Source organism: Canis aureus, chromosome 2 (genome assembly GCF_053574225.1).
Source record: "Canis aureus isolate CA01 chromosome 2, VMU_Caureus_v.1.0, whole genome shotgun sequence".
Lineage (NCBI taxonomy): Eukaryota > Metazoa > Chordata > Mammalia > Carnivora > Canidae > Canis > Canis aureus.
In genome coordinates, this window is record NC_135612.1 from 91,367,125 (window position 1) to 91,386,070 (window position 18,946).

The 18,946-nt window shown below is 38.4% G+C and overlaps 1 pseudogene; it reads left to right on the forward strand.

Moving 5' to 3' along the window:
• The first annotated feature begins 17,934 nt into the window (after positions 1-17,934).
• LOC144291409 (small ribosomal subunit protein eS6 pseudogene) lies at positions 17,935-18,685 on the forward strand (annotated as a pseudogene).
• Positions 18,686-18,946: the final 261 nt, after the last annotated feature.

Below are 18,946 nucleotides of genomic sequence, written 5' to 3' on the forward strand. Positions count from 1 at the left end.
CCAAAATTCCATTTCTCTATCCAGAAACATGTGCATTATCCTTGAAAGATCCTCCAGAATCCCAGAGCACATCCCTTCCTAACTCAACAAACTCCCCTCAAGGCCTTTTTTTAAATTAACAACAATATGATTATTATAAATTGACTGAAAATAAGTAAGAGAAATGCTTTGCTTCAAATCAGGAACATATTCAGCATCACCACATGAGCTGTAATCCGTAAGTACAATGATGAAGCAAAAGTGAATGGCATCATGTCGGAGACTTGCAGCTGTGAAAATTTCTTCCTCAGTACAACATTCACTTTCTTCCCAAGTTCTCGGGGGGAAAAATCAAATATACAGGGAAGCTGATTAGAATGCAGATTGCTTTGTAACATAGACTACAACCGAGTCTTCCTGTGTCTAGCAAAACTCTGTTGACATTACAAACCTAACCATCAATATTGGACAAATTTCAATAAAGAGGTTTGACAAATTCCCCAAATCTCAAGATATTCTTAACGTTGTCTTAATCCTACTTTTTCCTCCCTTCATTGGTAGAGGGAAGACATAATTTCTCCAAGCTTACACAGCTAAATGCAAGAGCCCTGACTAGCATACTACTTCCCTGATTTTATCTTGAAGACAATTGCACTAGACTGAAGACTTTCAACAAATTCCTATCTCCAATTCACTCCCCCGAGTCCTCCATCCTGTATTTCCAACATCTTCATGAATGAATGTTAGGCCCTCTGAGTTGACATATTCCAAAATTAAATTCATTTTCCTTTCTCCCAAATAAAACTCGTTCTTCTCCTATGTTATCTTTGGTAATCAGCGACATCACCATTCATCCAATCTTCCAGTGGAACACCCCAGAGGTTATCCTAGACATTTGTTTTTCCTCTACTCATATAATAATTTTTTTCTTTCTTCCCCATCCCTCGTTTTTCCAAGTTTCCCATCAGACTGCTAGGCTTCTATCCAATCCACAGATGCTTCTGAGTTCAAGTCACTGCTATTCTTAACCTTTTAATTGAAAATAACTCCTAATTGAATTCTTGTCTCCATTAGATCTTTGATCCATTATCCATTCAGCCCTAAAAGTGCTACTTTTATTTATTTCTTTAGGATTTTATTTATTTATTCATGGGAGACACAGAGAGAGAGGCAGAGACATAGGCAGAGGGAGAAGACTTCCTGTGGGGAGCCTGATGTGAGACTCGATCCCAGGACCCTGGGGATCACGACCTGAGCCAAAGGCAGACACTCAGCCACTGAGCCACCCAGGTGCCCTGAAAGTGCTACTTTTAAAATGTAAATCTTATTGTGCCATCTCTTGGTCGGAAATTTTCAATAGGGGCATCTCCCCGCTACTTTTCTACCAATTTTTCAATGTTCATTCAATGATCCTGAAGAGGATAGTAGGTTTCACATGAAATAACTAGCCCATTTTTTTTGTGAGGCTATTCTGTTATTTTCTCAAAGCTTGTCCATTAAACATGTAATTTTTGCTTTAAGGAAAGCAAATTAAAATGTATAAATTAAATAATAGAGTAAAAGACACAAATGCATTGATTTTCCCTATTGTTGACTCTTGTCTCACTAATATGTTGGGTTTTGTTTATTGCATTTTTGTATTATTTTGCTTTTTATTTGTTTTCCTTCTTCCTGGAAATTATATCCAAAGCCACATATAAAGTGTTCATATATTCTATTGCTGATTTTTCCACTTGATACAGTATTGTTTTCCTAATATAAAACATGGTGGTTGTGTTTCAATTACCTCCCATGCTTTTCATATTCCACATTTTTCCCAAATGATACCAAAACTTATTTCCAGCTTTCCTATTCATTATTTATATAGGTTTGCATATTTACTCAAATTTTGTTTTATAACCTATCAACTGAAGACATTATTTCTTTATTTTATTTTATTTTTTTATAATAAATTTATTTTTTATTGGTGTTCAATTTACCAACATACAGAATAACACCCAGTGCTCATCCCGTCAAGTGTCCCCCTCAGTGCCCGTCACCCAGTCACCCCCACCCCCTGCCCTCCTCTCCTTCCACCACCCCTAGTTCTTTTCCCAGAGTTAGGAGTCTTTATGTTCTGTCTCCCTTTCTGATATTTCCCACACATTTCCTCTCCCTTCCCTTATATTCCCTTTCACTATTATTTATATTCCCCAAATGAATGAGAACATACAATGTTTGTCCTTCTCCGATTGACTCACTTCACTCAGCATCATACCCTCCAGTTCCATCCACGGTGAAGCAAATGGTGGGTATTTGTCATTTCTAATGGCTGAGGAATATCCCACTGTATACATAAACCACATCTTCTTTATCCATCATCTTTCGATGGACACCAAGGCTCCTTCCACAGTTTGGCTATCGTGGCCATTGCTGCTATAAACATCGGGGTGCAGGTGTCCCGGCGTTTCATTGCATTTGTATCTTTGGGGTAAATCCCCAATAGTGCAATTGCTGGGTCGTAGGGCAGGTCTATTTTTAACTGTTTGAGGAACCTCCACACAGTTTTCCAGAGTGGCTGCACCAGTTCACAGTCCCACCAACAGTGTAAGAGGGTTCCCTTTTCTCCACATCCTCTTCAACATTTGTGGTTTCCTGCCTTGTTAATTTGCCCCATTCTCCCTGGTGTGAGGTGGTATCTCATTGTGGTTTTGATTTGTACTTCCCTGATGGCAAGTGATGTGGAGCATTTTCTCATGTGCGTGTTGGCCATGTCTAGAAGACATTATTTCTGTATTTTTCACAGTGCTACCTAATACAACGCCCCATGCACTTTCTTGTTTTGTTCACCATTTTCCATATATGCTTCTGATATTTATTCTATTTTAGTTTTCTAAACTGAGTTCAATTAACAAATATTCATTGAACACATACTACACAACACAAGGATAACAGCATTTCACCATGTTTCAAGTTGCTGTAAAACATCCTACAACTCACAGGACAGCCCCCATACTAAAGAATTCTCTGACCCTACATGTCAACAGTATCAAGATTGAGAAAAACTGTGCCAGGGTCATATAACTTCCATATTATCTTATTTTTTACAGTGAATCAACTTTCTTCTTTAATGTCTTTCTTCTTCAAACTTTTGACTGGTCGTTCTACTTTAGTTCATTCATTTTTCCAAGCCAATTACACAGTTAACAGCTGGATTTTTAGATTTTACTCCTTTTACATGATGTGTTTTGCATCCCACTTCTTCCTCTTTCCTGTGTTTTGTCTTAAATTTGCTGAAGTACATTCTAGAAAATCACTCTAGGAGGCTAGTAGTAAACTTTATGAGTCTATGCATATCCAAATATGTGTTTCTGCTGTACTTGCCCTTGATATTTTGGCAAGAAATAGCCTTTTCCTTTGGAACTTACAATGACTTTTTTTTCCCTACTGTCACATTCAGTTTTGCTGACGAGAAGTCAAATACCACTCAAATTCTCATTTCTTTGTAACCAGCTTGTTGCTTGGTCTCTCTATGTATTTTTAGAATCTTTTTAAAAATCTTTTTTCTGCTTTGAAAATTCATGAGGGATGTGCCTAAATGGGAATTTTACATTCATCCTGCTTAGTCCTTGATGGACTCTAAACTAGATATGTAGTTTAATTATTTGGGTGGATGATTCACATCATAATTTAGCTCTAGGAAGTTTCGGTTTTCTCTTCCTTCACTTTCTTCCCCTTCGTTTTTTACTCTGAAGACAATCTGTTCAACTCCTCTTAGAAATTAAATATTAAACCTTATGGGCTCTAAAACCAGGATATCATTGAATCCCAGTTATACCTTTTATTATCTGAATGACTCTGTACAAGTTACTTTACCTCTGCGTGCCTCGCTTCTTCAATCTGTAAAATGGAGACCACAATAGCACCTACCTCATAAGGTAATTGTAAGGATTGGGTTGGCGTGCACTAAAATATTAAGGTTATCTGGCACATAACATCTTTTAAATGTTTCCTACAAATTTTAGGACACCTGGGTGGCCCAGTCAGTTAAGCATCTGACTCCTGATTTTGGCTCACGTCATGATCTCAGGGCCACGTGATCAGAGGCCTCGTGGGGCACAGTGCTGGGCAAGAAGCCTGCTTATAATTCTGTCCGTTCATCTCTGTCCCTTCCCCCTACTTGCAGGCACACACACTCTCTCTCTCTAAAAATAAACAAACAAACAAAAGTTCTCTATCATTATTTCCATGTTTAGCATACTCTACTACCTCTGCAGGTCAATGAAATACATTTCTGGGCATTGCAAAATGATAATTACACAACTTTCCTCCCAGACGAGATTACATAGCAACTAGCAAAAACAATACATATGTAGTTTACTTATTGGTTCTGTGTTTCTATAAATGTCAAACTGTCAATATGATCACAGATCCATTTTAATTATTTTTTCTTCGTAAAACCATTCCAGAGGTTGTGAAAAGAAAGTTTTCATGAATGAATCTCTCCACTGATAGATGCCGATGACCTACCAGTTGTTACACACATGCACATCCACGCACATACGAAGAACTAAACTCCTACAATAACTCAACAAACTTCAACAATACCATCAACTCCATTAAGAAAAGTTTCAATTGAACATTTCCTTTCCTCTTTTGACTCATTTTTCAGAGCACCACCCATCTGAGGAAAGAGCATAGTCTTTACATCAAAAGACTGAAGTTCGCATCTTACCTTCCTCGTGTACCTATCATGTACTTATGGCCCTTCAAAGTCCTAAGTAAGGGACCTCAGGATTCAGTTTTCCTGTGGTTTATGAAGTGCATTTAACCCAAATGGTGTAAATAAGATAGTACACACATGTGCGTAGCATATGGGAGGTATGCAAGCTTACTGTCTTCTTTTCTAACTCTGATTTTGTGTAAATTAACTTTCTAGAGAAAAAAAAATTGGGTTATCTGAGTGATCACAGACTATAGCTGAAACTACTTATAAATTTACCTAATTTGATTCTATACCTCATACTCACGAGTGAGTATGGTGTAATCAAATATTTTCCAGCTTTCTCTTTATATTTCACTTTAACCCACACTATTTAACATTTCTTTCATCTCTCATTTTGTTGAATTTTAAATGCTCATGATAGGCAAGGTATATGGAATGTTTAGGTTCTAATGTCTAAATTTCTATCACTTTTAACCTGTCAGAAATATTTATTTTTCCACAGAATCATAATATTGAAAATATAGATTTTCTTCTTTAAAGAACTACTATTTCTTTTCCTCAATGGGAATTCTTGATATTTTGGCACAAATATATGGAAACAAAATAAAATATAGTTGGATGATTCTCAGAAGGAGAAATATTTGACAGGCTTATTCTGCTAATAGTAATTAACTTAAAATGCAAATTTTAAGATCACTCTCTATATAATAAAATCTCTTTGGCTAACCTCAAAGTATTAAGTGATTACAATTTTAATGGAAAATTTCTGGCAAAATATTCACCATTGGCTTATATAATGTCCCAAAGAAGGTCTTTTAATACCACCAAAGGGAGAAGGTTAAAGTCCATTGAAAGTGCCCTTCATTTTCCTGGAATGGTGCCTAGCTCTTGGAAAGCAATTTACAAAAGGCCTTTCTTTCTACTATAATCTTTTTTTTTTCCTTCTTGATGACTCTTTTATTTTAATGCTTATATAGAGTGCCAGATAGCCACTTAATGCAATGTTCTGGTGCATTAGGCAGTGTTCATGAATGAGTGAAAAGATCTAAGATATGGAGAATGTGAAGATTGGGAAGGACATGGAGACATGACCCAGTATCACTGCCAGTATCATTTATTAATAGCAGCTGAAGAGATCCGTTGCTTTTGCAAAGGGAGGCATTAACCACCTCATTTGTTAAAACAATTCCACTCGAAGTGACCACTGGTTAAGCAGGATGTTTTCACTCTATCTTCTCCCCTCCTTTTTAAACCTATACCCACAGATCAGAGCCATCACAACTATTATAAAATTCCTCAGTTGCCTTCTCTGAAACCTGTCAAATTCCAGATTTGTCTTTTTTTTTTTTTTTTCCAAATAATAGGTTGTTTAAAGGAGGTAGGACAAAAAGAGGTAGTATTTCAGGTAATCACCACAGTGGTGTATTTGTCTCCTACTGTCGCTGTAAAAAATAACCACAGATGTATTGGCTCAAAATAATACAGATTCATTCTCATACTTCTGGAGGTCAGAAGTCTAAAATCAATGTGTTGGCAGGGCTGTGCTCCTTCTGGGGGATTCAGAGGATAATCCGTTTTATTGGGTTGGGGGGGTTGTTTTGTTTTTTATTTTTATTTTTTTTTATTTTGTTTTTGTTTTTGTTTTTTAATCTTCTGGAGGCTGCCTGTACTTCTTGACTTGCTCCCTCTTCCTCGACCTTAAAACATATCATTTTATCCTATGTTTCCATCATCCTCTCATCTTTTTCTTCTGTGACCAAATCTTCCTCTGTCTCCGTGTAATAAAGGCACCTGTGATTACATCCGGCCCATCCAGATGGTCCAGGATAATCTTCGTATCTCACAATTCTCATAATCACAACTGCAAGGTCCCTTTCATCATATAAGATAACATAGGTTGAGGGAATTAGGATAAGGACCCCTTTGGGGGACCATTATTCAGGCCACCACAAGTGGAAGTGAATATTTAGGTTCCATGAGGCTTTCAGACAAGCTTCAAAAATTGCATATTTGTAATTTCCCATTATACTATCTACAAGATCTCTCCATAAAGAAAACCACTCATCAAAATGATTAAGCAGGATGAGTACAAAAACATTTAAAAACTTAAGAATGGGAATAATAGATCCAAAACCAAAATAACATACACTTGAAACAGAGATTTGAATATGATTCATGTTACTTCCAAAGTTCTTTTTTTGTTGTTGTTTAAGGAAGTAGTTTTGGGGCACCTGGGTGGCTCAGTTGGTTAAGCATCTGGCTCCTGATTTTGCCTCAGTCATGGCCTCAGGGTGCCGAGATGGAGCTCTGATTTCAGGCTCTGTGCTGGAAGTGGAGCCTGCTTGGGATTCTCCTCCTCTCCCTCTGCCTCTCTCCCACTCCTCTCTCTCTCTGTCTCTCAAAAAAAAAAAAATAGTTTCCGCCTAAGCACTAGGCTATTTATAATATTGATATATTTTAGCTACTAAAATAACTTGTATGGATTCCATATCAAAATTTAGAAATTTTATAACTATTTGAGAATGATTTTGTTAAGGTCTCTTTTGAGGAAATGTCTTGAATGGCTCAGGGTCTTAGATACAAATGTCAGGAAGGTCAAATGGATTTATCATTCAGTCACATTTTTTTTTAAAAAATGTATTTAACTCTGGGATGCCTGAATGGCTCAGTGGTTGAGCTTCTGCGTTTGGCTCAGGTTGTGACCCTGGGGTCCTGGAATCAAGTCCTGCATTAGGCTCCCCTGGAGGAGCCTGCTTCTCCCTCCACCTGTGTCTCCACCTCTCTCTGTGTGTCTCATGAATAAATAAATAATATATAAGAAAGAAAAAAGTATTCAACTTAAAACCAAAACTAAATATTGTGATTGATTTGAAAAAGTTCTGATTTCCAGGAGAGTGCTATGTTTAAGGCCACTGACATGAATTCTCCAGAGAAACCTGGAATTTAAAGGTCAAGGGAAAGAATTTATTTTGAATAGATGACCAAAAGAGTGCTTCTCTTTTGGTTTGTACAAACTAGTATGTTGAGTAAAGGTTTGAATTAATAGTATCATAAAATGATAATGATATTGATAACAGTACTAGTTGGCATTTTATACACACACATGCACAAACATACATACACATATATCCATGATTTTTTTTAAATTTTCACATACAATATTGAATCTGGATATGGAAATAATGCCATAAATAAATGCAGCTGAGAGATAGCATACATAAGACTGCGGAGTAAATGCCAAGACTGAGGTAACCAGTACCGTGCAATCTTTTTATCTCCTTTAGATCTAATTTGGAACATAAGTTTTTGCAGCCTAGTTCCAGCAATTACCTGGAGCTGATACATATCAGCATCATAAACATTAAGTTTGGGAGGAGCCTTAAGAAAAACAGCTCATTTGTTGAAAGATTTAAATGCCAAAAGACATATAGGTTCAGGTCCAACTTCTGTTCCCTCCATCTGTGAACTCAAGGAAATCATTCACTTCTCTTCAAGTCAAATCTATACCTTCTGGGAGAATTTTGTAATGTGACAATGGGTAGAAAAGAGGGAAATGTATTCATCCTTATATTCTTAGCTCAGAAGTCATACACGCAAAGATGTAGAGTAACTCATTCCACTGGAAGTGTAAGTAACCTTCCTCACTGGTCTACACGCCTCAACTAAGACACTCCACACAACTACAAAAGTTGAATTCACTTTACTACTTCACACAGGATCTTCTGTACGTGTTACTGTTATGCTATATATACACCAGGCTCACTACCCTTACCCTAAGCAACTTGTAGCCATATAGGCAAGTCCAGGTGATGGTTTCCACAATTCGATAATAGTACACAATTATTTGTGTTATTTGATAATAGTACACACTGTACACAATTTATTTATTATTATTATTATTTATTATACACAATTTATTTTAAAGGCTATTATCAGGTGTGTGGTTTTTTAGATACACAGGTCTCCTACTTTTCCAGTTTTTTTATATTTTCAGGGTAGATGTCTTGTTCCACCCATTTAGACTTAACCACACCTGGAGCATTAATACCTTCTATCTCTTCCTAGCCTCTTCTACTCAATCCTGGCACCTCCGTTCTAAAAAAAGTCAAAGGAAAAAAGTCTCCAGCTGAAGACACAGATATCACCCAAAATTTCTTCTTCAGCTCATGGCAAACACTATGTATAAAAAAACTGCAGACGTTTTCTGGATGAGCTGAGTCTCTGAGCGATTCGCTCTGGATGGAAATTTATTGTACCCAGTCTGTCAACAAAAGTGACAAATTGATGCAGCTGGGAAAACTTGATTCTTTCTCTACCGACGATATATTAGAGAGTCCGGGCATGGATTCATTCATCTTTATTTCAAAGTTTCAAGCACAGTTTATTATAAGAAACTTCACCACTCTATATGTATATTTGCATACATGCAAATATGCAAACATATGTGCAAAATATGGACCAATTGATTGATAGATACAAATTTTATTATCTTCACAATTCAATTTCATTTTTTTTTTAAATTCAATTTCATTTTAAGGACTTTGTGACAATGTTGTGGTGAGGCAACGGGAGCAACCAAAGTATCGAAAGATGTGTTGCCTCTTCAGTCCTAGAATACAACGGCTTGCTCCCTTTTGAGAGAGAGCATCATTTCACTTAAAAAAACTTATAATGAGTGAAGGTAATCTTCCCCAAAGCTCCTCTGATGTTCTTCTGAAGCCAGGTACGGTAGTATTAATTCTCAGAAAAGAACAGGTTAGGAAGAAATGCATACTTAATTATTTTAATTGAGATGTATCTATCCTGGGTGGTAATTCCAACCAAATATTTTAGATCATAATGAGGGTCTTAAGATAACAGTTTTAATCATTGAGTGCATTCATCCTGCTGGTTATTTCAAACCATCAAAACTTAGGAGAAATCAGTCACCTACAAATCTCTTTTGGAAACAATAAATTCTACACTTCTTACTTATTCCTATTTATAAGCTTACATTTTCAACAAAGCTTAAAGAAAGAAAGAAAATTACTTTCTTTTAGATGGGCACTAAATCACAAATTAATCCATCTCACGTGTGCATGTCCAGGAGTTGAGCTGATATGAAACTAGATTTTAAGCTTTGCATGGTAATACGGTATCCTCTCCTATCAGCCCCCGTTGTCCTGGATAGAACAACAGCCTTCAGAACCACCAGCCCACCGCATTAGGTAACAAGGCAGGAATTGTGGTGATTTACTGAGTCAACATTGAGGGTTTCAGAGATCATAAACAAAATTGGCCAGAACTGTACATGTCTGTCCTTTTGAATAAGTTCATATTCCTTGTCACCTTATAAACAGCTGTCTTTGGTAGAAGCTACAGCATCCAATTTCCCTAGAAATCACATTTTTGCATTTAAAATTTTATAATATCCCAAACCCAAAATCTGCCTATGAAACAAAATATGTAGCAGGAATAGTTGGACTATTTAGAATAAATTCATTCTTTTTTTGAGGGGGAGAGGGGCAGAAGGAGAGAGAGAGAGAGAGAGAGAGAGAGAGAGAATCTTAAGCAGGCTCCATGCGCAGAGCGGAACCCGAGGGAGAGGCTTGATCTCACAACCCTGAGGTCATAACTTGAGCCAAAATCAAGAGTCAGACCCCTAACCGACTGAGCCACCCAGGCAGCCCCTAAATCAAATTTCTTAAATACAACTCCCACAGTGTCCATGTCAAAATTTCAATTGTTAGGCTGTAGTTTGTGGCAAAGATGGCCAAATAATGAAGCAAATTTGAAAATGTATATGTTTCTCTGTTGAAACTATCATTATTTGTCCTTCCCAAGTGGAAATGACTTGAATTGGATGTCTGAAATATAAATTATGCACGAATGGTTCCGTAAGTATAGTTAGGTAAATTGTAAGGATATTTTTAAAATATAGTATTTATACTAAAACATGTCATTTAGTACTTTTGTGCTTCAGGGCCAGAACAGAAGAATTAACATGTCTTCTAAGTGTCGCCCTGAGGCACACAATCTTAAATTTCTTTATTAACTTTGACACTCTCTTTTTACTTGCAGCCAGAGGATAAAAAATAGAATGATATTTAACTCCAAGATAATTCCTAGGGCACAACCATTAAGTGTCTGATTCTTAGTTTCAGCTCAGGTCATGATCTCAGGGTCCTGAGTTGAGCCCCATGTGTGGCTCCACACTTAGCACTGAGTTTGCTTCAGAGTCTCCCTCTCTCCCTCTGCCCCTTCCACTTGTGCTTGCACTCTCTTTCGCTTTAAAATAAATAAATAAATAAATAAATAAATAAATAAATAAATAAATCTTTTTTTTAAAAAGAAGTACTCAATTATTTTATAGGACATAAAAAATCTAATTTTTGTTTTAGCTGTGATTTCACAGTTTCCAGGAGGCTCTCTTTCTCACTTGAATCTTTCTCTAATATGTTCACTTGCTTAATTTAAAGAAAGGAAAGGAAAAAGGGAAGGAAGGGCAGAGAAGTAAAAAAGGAAGTGAGGAAGGGAGGGAAGGAGGTTGATTGTAGTCCACAACCAGAAATAAGGTTTAACGCTCACTAAAAATTGATTATAAATGGTGGTCATATTTTTTACTTAAAGAATTTTTTTTAAAAAGATATGAAATGAATAGGAGAGTACTGGTACAAGAAAGACTTTCATAAGCAGTTATAATTGACAGCATCAAATATTGGTGTCACCTTTCCCACAATTTTGCCTAGGCCCAAGGAAAGGAAAATACCAGCCAATTCTTGAGATTCTTGATAAGATGAGATAGTAATAAAATTCATTAGTAATTATTTTAAAGCACCATTATAAATTCAGGATACGACTGTTGTATTTTTAATTGCATAGGCATCTTTGGCTTTTTTTTAATTTTTATTTATTTATGATAGTCACAGAGAGAGAGAGAGAGAGGCGGAGACATAGGCAGAGGGAGAAGCAGGCTCCATGCACCGGGAGCCCGATGTGGGATTCGATCCCAGGTCTCCAGGATCGCACCCTGGGCCAAAGGCAGGCGCTAAACCGCTGTGCCACCCAGGGATCCCAATCTTTGGCTTTTAACTTAGAAAATCCTTGTTAATGGTTTGCCCTGTGTCAGCCCAGTGGCCAGAACTGGCATCACATTCACTTGCAAGAATCGAGAATAGGAAGTCCATCTGTCCAGAGTAGCCGAGTTAGACATTTCTCTTGAGTGAGCATGTGTTTAGGAGCACTGACAGCAACCCTCAGACCCATATAGGAGTTACCCTCTTTGTATCCACCAGGGATCAGTTAAAATGCGAGGGTAGAGATTCACACTGGGCAACTGTGGGAGCGACTTTGTTGTAGAAGTCTCACTCTTCACAAAGCCAGTGTCGCCTTACAGCCCAAGAAATGTGCTCAATTGGAAGATGCACTTGGACTCAAGGGAACGCAAGACACGGTTCCATCGCTTATTTATGATGCACCCAGTCCACCACGATGTACCAAAGAGAAGTTGTCTTCACTATAAATACTAATCACTCACTACTATCAGATTTCCGGGTGATCGAGCAAAAGGAGGAAATGCGTCCTTAATCAAAAGCCTGTAGAGCAAAATATGCTTGGCCATTTTCTGGTATTTATTCTTAAAACCCTTTTGCTATTAATTATGATCAACTGTGTGTTTAAGTCATAAAAATAACATATACTCACCTGCACTCGAGGGAACCCAATGTGTACAATATCTGGGGAGTTTAAAAATATATAAAGAAGAGAGAGAAAAAAAAAATATATCCACAGTCTTACCAAATCGACACACCACTGCTTGGATGGTCACTGATTTCTTTTCTTCCCTGTTAAATGTGTTTTGCATAATGGAAACCATTATTCTCAGCATTTTCCAGCTTGTTAACATATTTTAGCTCAATATTAGGTCATAAATGATTTCCCTGACATTAAAGTGAATTATAAATCACTTAATGGTTTCATATTTCGCCATGTAGATATATAAAATCTGTTGATTCCTGTCAAATTTCTAACGTAGGTGCTTTTCACTGCTATCAATAAATATTTGCAAAATTTCACAAAATATATTCGAGTCCTGTGCTTAATTTTAATTTTGAAATATATTAACACAAATTCTCTATATAAAATGTATGTATGTATACATGTGTGTGTGTGTATGTAACATCTATAGGTTTGGGCTTAAGGAATGATATTGAATGGATTACCAGTGCACGCACCAAGTAGAAAATCACCAATATATTTCAAGTCCACTATATGCCTGACCCGTCTTCTCCTTTCATATAAAAGATAACCTCTGTCATTAATTCTGTTTATTATTGTTTGTCCTTTCTTATTGTCTGCACCCTATGTCTATATTTCCTAAACAGTACATTGCTTAGGTTCTCCTGTTTTCAACTTTATATTAAAAAATCTATATATTTTTTTGGGGGGTGCCTGGATGGCTCAGTCAGTTAAGCAACCAACTTTTAATTTTGTCTCAGGTCATGATTTCAGGGTCCTGGGATCCAGCTCACCAGCAGGGAGTTGGCTTGACATTCTCTCTCTCTCTCTCCCTCTGCCCCTCCCACTGATTACACATGCTCTCATGTGCGCTCTCTCTCTCTCTCTAAAATAAAGTAATTCTTAAAAAAACAATAATAGCACTGAGGGGGACACTTGACGGGATGAGCACTGGGTGTTATTCTGTATGTTGGCAAATTGAACACCAATAAAAAATAAATTTATTATTAAAAAATCAATAATAACCCTTTTTTTCTGAGATCTGCTTTTAGGCTTGTCCTCATGATTCTTAAATTCATCCTTATTGACATATATGTCTAAATTCATTTGTTTTCCCTCCTATTTAGGGTGAGTTGCATTATTTTATCATAACTTATTTATTCACTTTGTTATCATGAAAAAATTTTCCCCCGGGTTTCTCGTATTACAGCTATTATTGCAAACAATGCTAAGCTGCAAATATTTAAAAGAATTAGAAGTTTTTTAAATATGAAAAAGTATTACTTAGTGTTATTTTCATTTCTTTCAGGTGTGAGCTTCCCCTTTGTTACACCTTTTGTAATTGCCTTGTAGCTGGATTTTCTTTTTTTTTTTTTAAGCCGTTAATCAATACTGTTGTCTATTAATTGGAAATTATGCTCCTTTCAATTTACTGATATATTTGTATTTAGTTTTAGTTCTGCTTCCCGCTTTGCTTTTTATGTATCCTACATCTTTTAGGATTCTTAATTTTTCCTCTTTTTGAGAAAGCACTTGAATAGATAACATTAATTTTTTTCTCGTGACTTTCTCCTCTCTTTATTAGCTAGAAAGTACTTCTTTTTATTTCCTCATTTTACCTCCAGACATCTCAATCTGTCCATTTTTTAAACAAAGACAACATTAATCAACATCTTTACCCTGCTCTTCATCCATATCTTTGACTATAGTCATCTTTTTTATTAGATGCACTCTACAAAGCACCCCAATATTCTTTCAGGTTATAAAGATGAATAAGACACGGTCTATCCTCTAAGAATGAGCAGTCTCGTGATAGAGTTCTACAGAATGGTCTTCCCTGTTGACAGAAGCCAGGAAATGAGAGCAGTGTAGAGAGTGTCTTAGGAGAAGAATACTCCATCCACCCTGAAATATGAATAATTCCTGCAGGATTTGAGGTCTGAGTTGGCTCCTTAAAATAGGAGGAAAAAAAAAGATGTAGAAGAAAGTTCACAAAGAGATATTTCAGGGGAAAAAAGATGCACAAGAATGAGCTCAGACATCAGAAACTACAATCTAAGGGTAGACAACTTCCGAGTGTATTAAATGTGCTGAAGCATAGAGAATAGGTCAATCAGTGCTAAACTTTTCTAGAAGAAAGTGGACAGGAACTAAAGAGATTCCAGCGACTGAGGACACGTGCTGAATCCAGAACACCTGGAATACTAGAAGGGAAATTACTAAAATTCTTGGCATATTCCGGGTAGTTCTCATAACTAGATTTTGTGAATATATCTGCCATTCTCCTGAGGTGCCGCCTCTGCTCTTCCAACTTCCCTTTTTAAGGGACCTTTCCTGGCCTGTATTTAAAATACCAGCCTTCCCCGATTCAGTGCAGTAAATTTTAGAGATGTCAAAATGAACTCAAAACTCCTCCCTTTTCCTAGAACCTCCCCATCCTAGTTCCCTGGAGGAAGGCAGGCCAGCAGGCCGCTTTATAACGTGTGACTCTGAGCACCGGGTCCTAGCTCCCAGCTGTTAGACTCTGCAAATCCTCCAGCACTGGCCAAACCAACCACCTTTCCTTTCCCGGAAACCTGGGGCTCAGAATAGCAAGCACGTGGGGCCGACTCAAACTCTGTAGGCACCAGGCCCTGCCACATACACAGTGGGGCAGGTGAAGCTGTCGTCTTGCACCATGTAGAAGGAGAGCAGGTGGGGACAGAGTATCTGCTTGGGGTGGACACGCATTTCCGAGACCCGGGTCTAGTAGGGTAGCAAGGCCGGAGGGACAGAGAACCCTGCCAGGCCCCCTCCAAGACCGCTGTCCATCTGTCCTCCGTAGTGGAGCCAGATTCATTTCCCTAAACCTCAAATGGCTCTGCCACTTTCCTGCTTGATACCTTGTCCAGGATCCCCCACTACCACCTTTAGGATACACGCCAAGCTCCTAATCTGTCGTGGATAGTTCTTCCTATCCTTTCCTTCCTTCCTTATTCCCCAGCCTCCACCTCAAGGACATGCCCTGCACTCCCGAAAATCCAGTCATGCTGAAGGGGCCGAGCACTCTTTCACTGCTAGACCGTTACGGTTTCTGTTCTCTTTGCACGTTTATTCATGACATCAACTTCAGGTTACTTTTCACAGCTCTGCTCGTGACCTCCCCTCCTAGGAGCCTGTCCCTAAATGCCAGACTGCGGGCTCAGAGAATCTAAAAATCTCCTTTAGTGGTCACCCCATTACACTTCCCTTGTGTATATGTGTGCACATGCGTGTTGAGCCTCTACTAGCCTACATAAAATCTGCAATACTGAATTTTACTAAATAGGTGTAGTTCATACCAGGTTTATGGGTGGACGGGGTAGAGCACTGCATGGTCCTTAGGAGCCCATTTGCATCTGAAATTGAATAGTTCATGCAGTGTACAACCTGGGCAACCATGTCTAATGGACCAGTTGGTCTATTTTTCTCAGACAGAACTGAGTTCCTCCTCCCTCCCCCCCCAAAAAAGGAAGGTGATTTATTTCATTTTGCAGAAATAATACCTAGCAATAGTACCCAGTGAAAGCAGGACTTCAGTGGGTTTGTTGAATTAGTGATGGGCGAAAATAAGATTATTATTCAGTCTATTTACTTTATTCAGTACATCTTTGATTGCAAGTCATTTTCTGAAGTTGATAAAACATTTAATCACTCTCTTCCTTTTGAAAATTTGTGACTAAAAAAAAAAAAAAAGAAAATTTGTGACTTTTTCCTTTTTGATAAGTATGAACTTTATGTATAAATGATACTAACTTTTAATTTGTCCTGTATGTTGCATGCAGTATTTTTCCAGTTTTCTATTTGCCCTTTAATCTTATGATCTTTTCACAGACAAAATACTTCAAAAGCATCAAATCTGATATGTCCTTTTGTGATTTTTCCCTTGCTTTTATGATGAGAAATTCTTCTCAGCCCATCTTACAGATAAAAGTATATTTATATCTGTTTCATCCGTCTTTATTTAATCCTGCAACTATCTGGGGTCTATTTCATGGAGTGCTTGGACTTAAAGCTTATCATTACTTTTTTGGAGCAAAAAATAATAACCAGTTTGTGTCAGAGTCAAACTAAGAGGGAGAGCCTTCACTTGTCCAACCATCTAACTTCAGAATGCAAGTGAAGGCCATGTTTCACTTTTTCAAAACTGTGTTTTAATTTTAAGTCATGAGAACCACCATCGGCCAGGCCCTGAGGCCATGTGTTCAAAAACCCAATGTGAAAAAAAAAAAAAAAACCCAATGTGTTGTACGCTGTCACTGTTTCCATATCCTTTGTAGCACTTTTATTTCTGTTGTTGCTGTTGTTGTTGTTGTTAACCCTTTTAAATAACTGAATAAAACAAATTATCATGTTGCTTTGCAAGAAAAAGAGCCCACATGTGATGTCTGAGGTAGACCCAAGAGTGGGAAATTTTATTTCAGTACCTTGCTCCTGCCAAGATCACATATTTTAGAGACCGATCTGCCTCCTAATGCAGTGTTAAGGGCTAATCCTTCTGAAATCAGGGGAAGAGCATAATCTTCTAAATTCCACTGAAGGAAACAGAAAACATCCCACATAGATATTCCAGCGAGGTCAAATGAACGTAACCAAACTCAAGAACAAATACTTCAAAACTGTAATTTTTAAATAAATTTCTGTGAACAAGTATATCAAAATGGGAGTCAAACATCAAAATGTCAGTGACTGCATTGGGCTTAAGGTCAGGCTTAAGGAGCCAGCTTGGGCTGACGTCTGCCAACAGGTATGTGCCCGATGTCTGGTGTTAGGCAGACTGGACTTACTGGTTTCAAATAGGTGTCGTAGGTCCTGTGCGATGACTGGTCCCCCAGCAGGCTAGACCAGGCTTGTCCACAAGGGGTAGCTCCGGAGGCATGAGGCTGGAACCCACAAGGCCTCTTGTGGTGTCGGCCTGCAGCTGTTGCAGTGTCACATTGCCACACCCTCCTGTCCTGATCAAAGATTTGACCAGATCTGAGGTGTGAGGAAACCGACCCCACAGCTTAACGGGCAGCCCTGCTGAGGACGATGACCATTTTCTCAATTTACCAAAAAGACACGTGGCTGCTGTCCCATCCTGGGAACCTCTACCTTGCAGGTGGGACAGGGTGAGGAGGTCTTCCAGTGAAGCAGGGAGCATCTCATTAGGACTTTGGGGGGCCCTGTCTCACATTTCCCTCGTTTGGCCCCTTCCTCCACTAAAACAAATCTTCTATTCTTGCATTTGTGTAAAAGTAGAATCAAGGCCAGTGAACCTGCAGTAAAAATTCTCTTGATCCTAAGATGCTGCGTATAACGTGCCTCTTGGGTAAACCAACCGTTGTTGCCGGGGACGGAGAGAAGACACTTCCAAATCATCCTCATTTACTCATTTGCTCTTTCACGTGTCCATTATCTGTCTCTATGAATTTGTCTATTCTGACTTTTCACATAAATGGGATCATAAAATACGTATTTTGTATCTGGCGTCTTTCGGAAAAATGCTTTCAAGGATCATCTCTGTTAGGCCGCTTCAGGATGAAGCTGAGCATCTCCTTCCCAGCCACTGGCAGCCAGAAACTCACTGAAGTGGCTGATGAGTGCAAACTGCACCTTTCATGAGAAGCGTATGGCCACAGAAGTGGCTGCCGATGCTCTGGGCGAGGAATGGAAGGGTGACGTGACACGAACCCGTGGTGGCAATGACAGACAAGGCTTCCCCATGAAGCAGGGTGTCTTGACCCATAGCCGCGTCCACCTGCTGCTGAGTAAGGGGCTTTCCTGCTACCGACCCAGGAGGACTGGAGAGAGGAGGTGCAAATCTGTTCAAGCTTGCATTGTGGATGCCAATCTGTGTTCTCCATTTGGTTATTGTGAAAAAAAGGGGAGACGGATATTCCTGGACTCACTGACACCACTGTGCCTCGTCGCCTGGGGCCCAAAGGGGCCCGCAGAATCTGAAAGCTTTGTAATCTGTCAAAAGAAGACCATGTCTGCCAGTAGGTTGTTGGAAAGCTCCTAAACAAAGAAGGTCAGAAACCTAGTACCAAAGCACCCAAGACTCAGCATCTTGTTACTCCGTGTGTCCTCCAACACAAACATCAGCATATTGCTTTGAAGAAACAGCGTACTAAGAAAAATAAGGAAGAGGCTCCAGAATATGCTAAACTTTTGGCCAATAGAATGAAGGAGGCCAAAGAAAAACGCCAGGAACAGATTGCCAAGAGATGGAGGCTGTCCTCTCTGAGAGCTTCTACCTCTAAGTCTGAGTCGAGTCAAAAATGAGATTTTCTAAAAGTGACAAAATAAGTAAGATCAGACACCAAAAAAATTAAAAAAGGATCATCTATGTTATAGCATGTTTGAGCACCTTATTCCTTTTTATGACTAAATAATATCCCATTGTACAAATACACTGCATCTTGTTGATCCGTTCGTCAGTTGATAGACATTTAGATTGTATCTGTGTCTTCCCTAATTTAAGTCATGATTGTATAAGCATGTATGCAGAAGTTCTTGTGTAGACATGCTTTCATTTCTCTTATA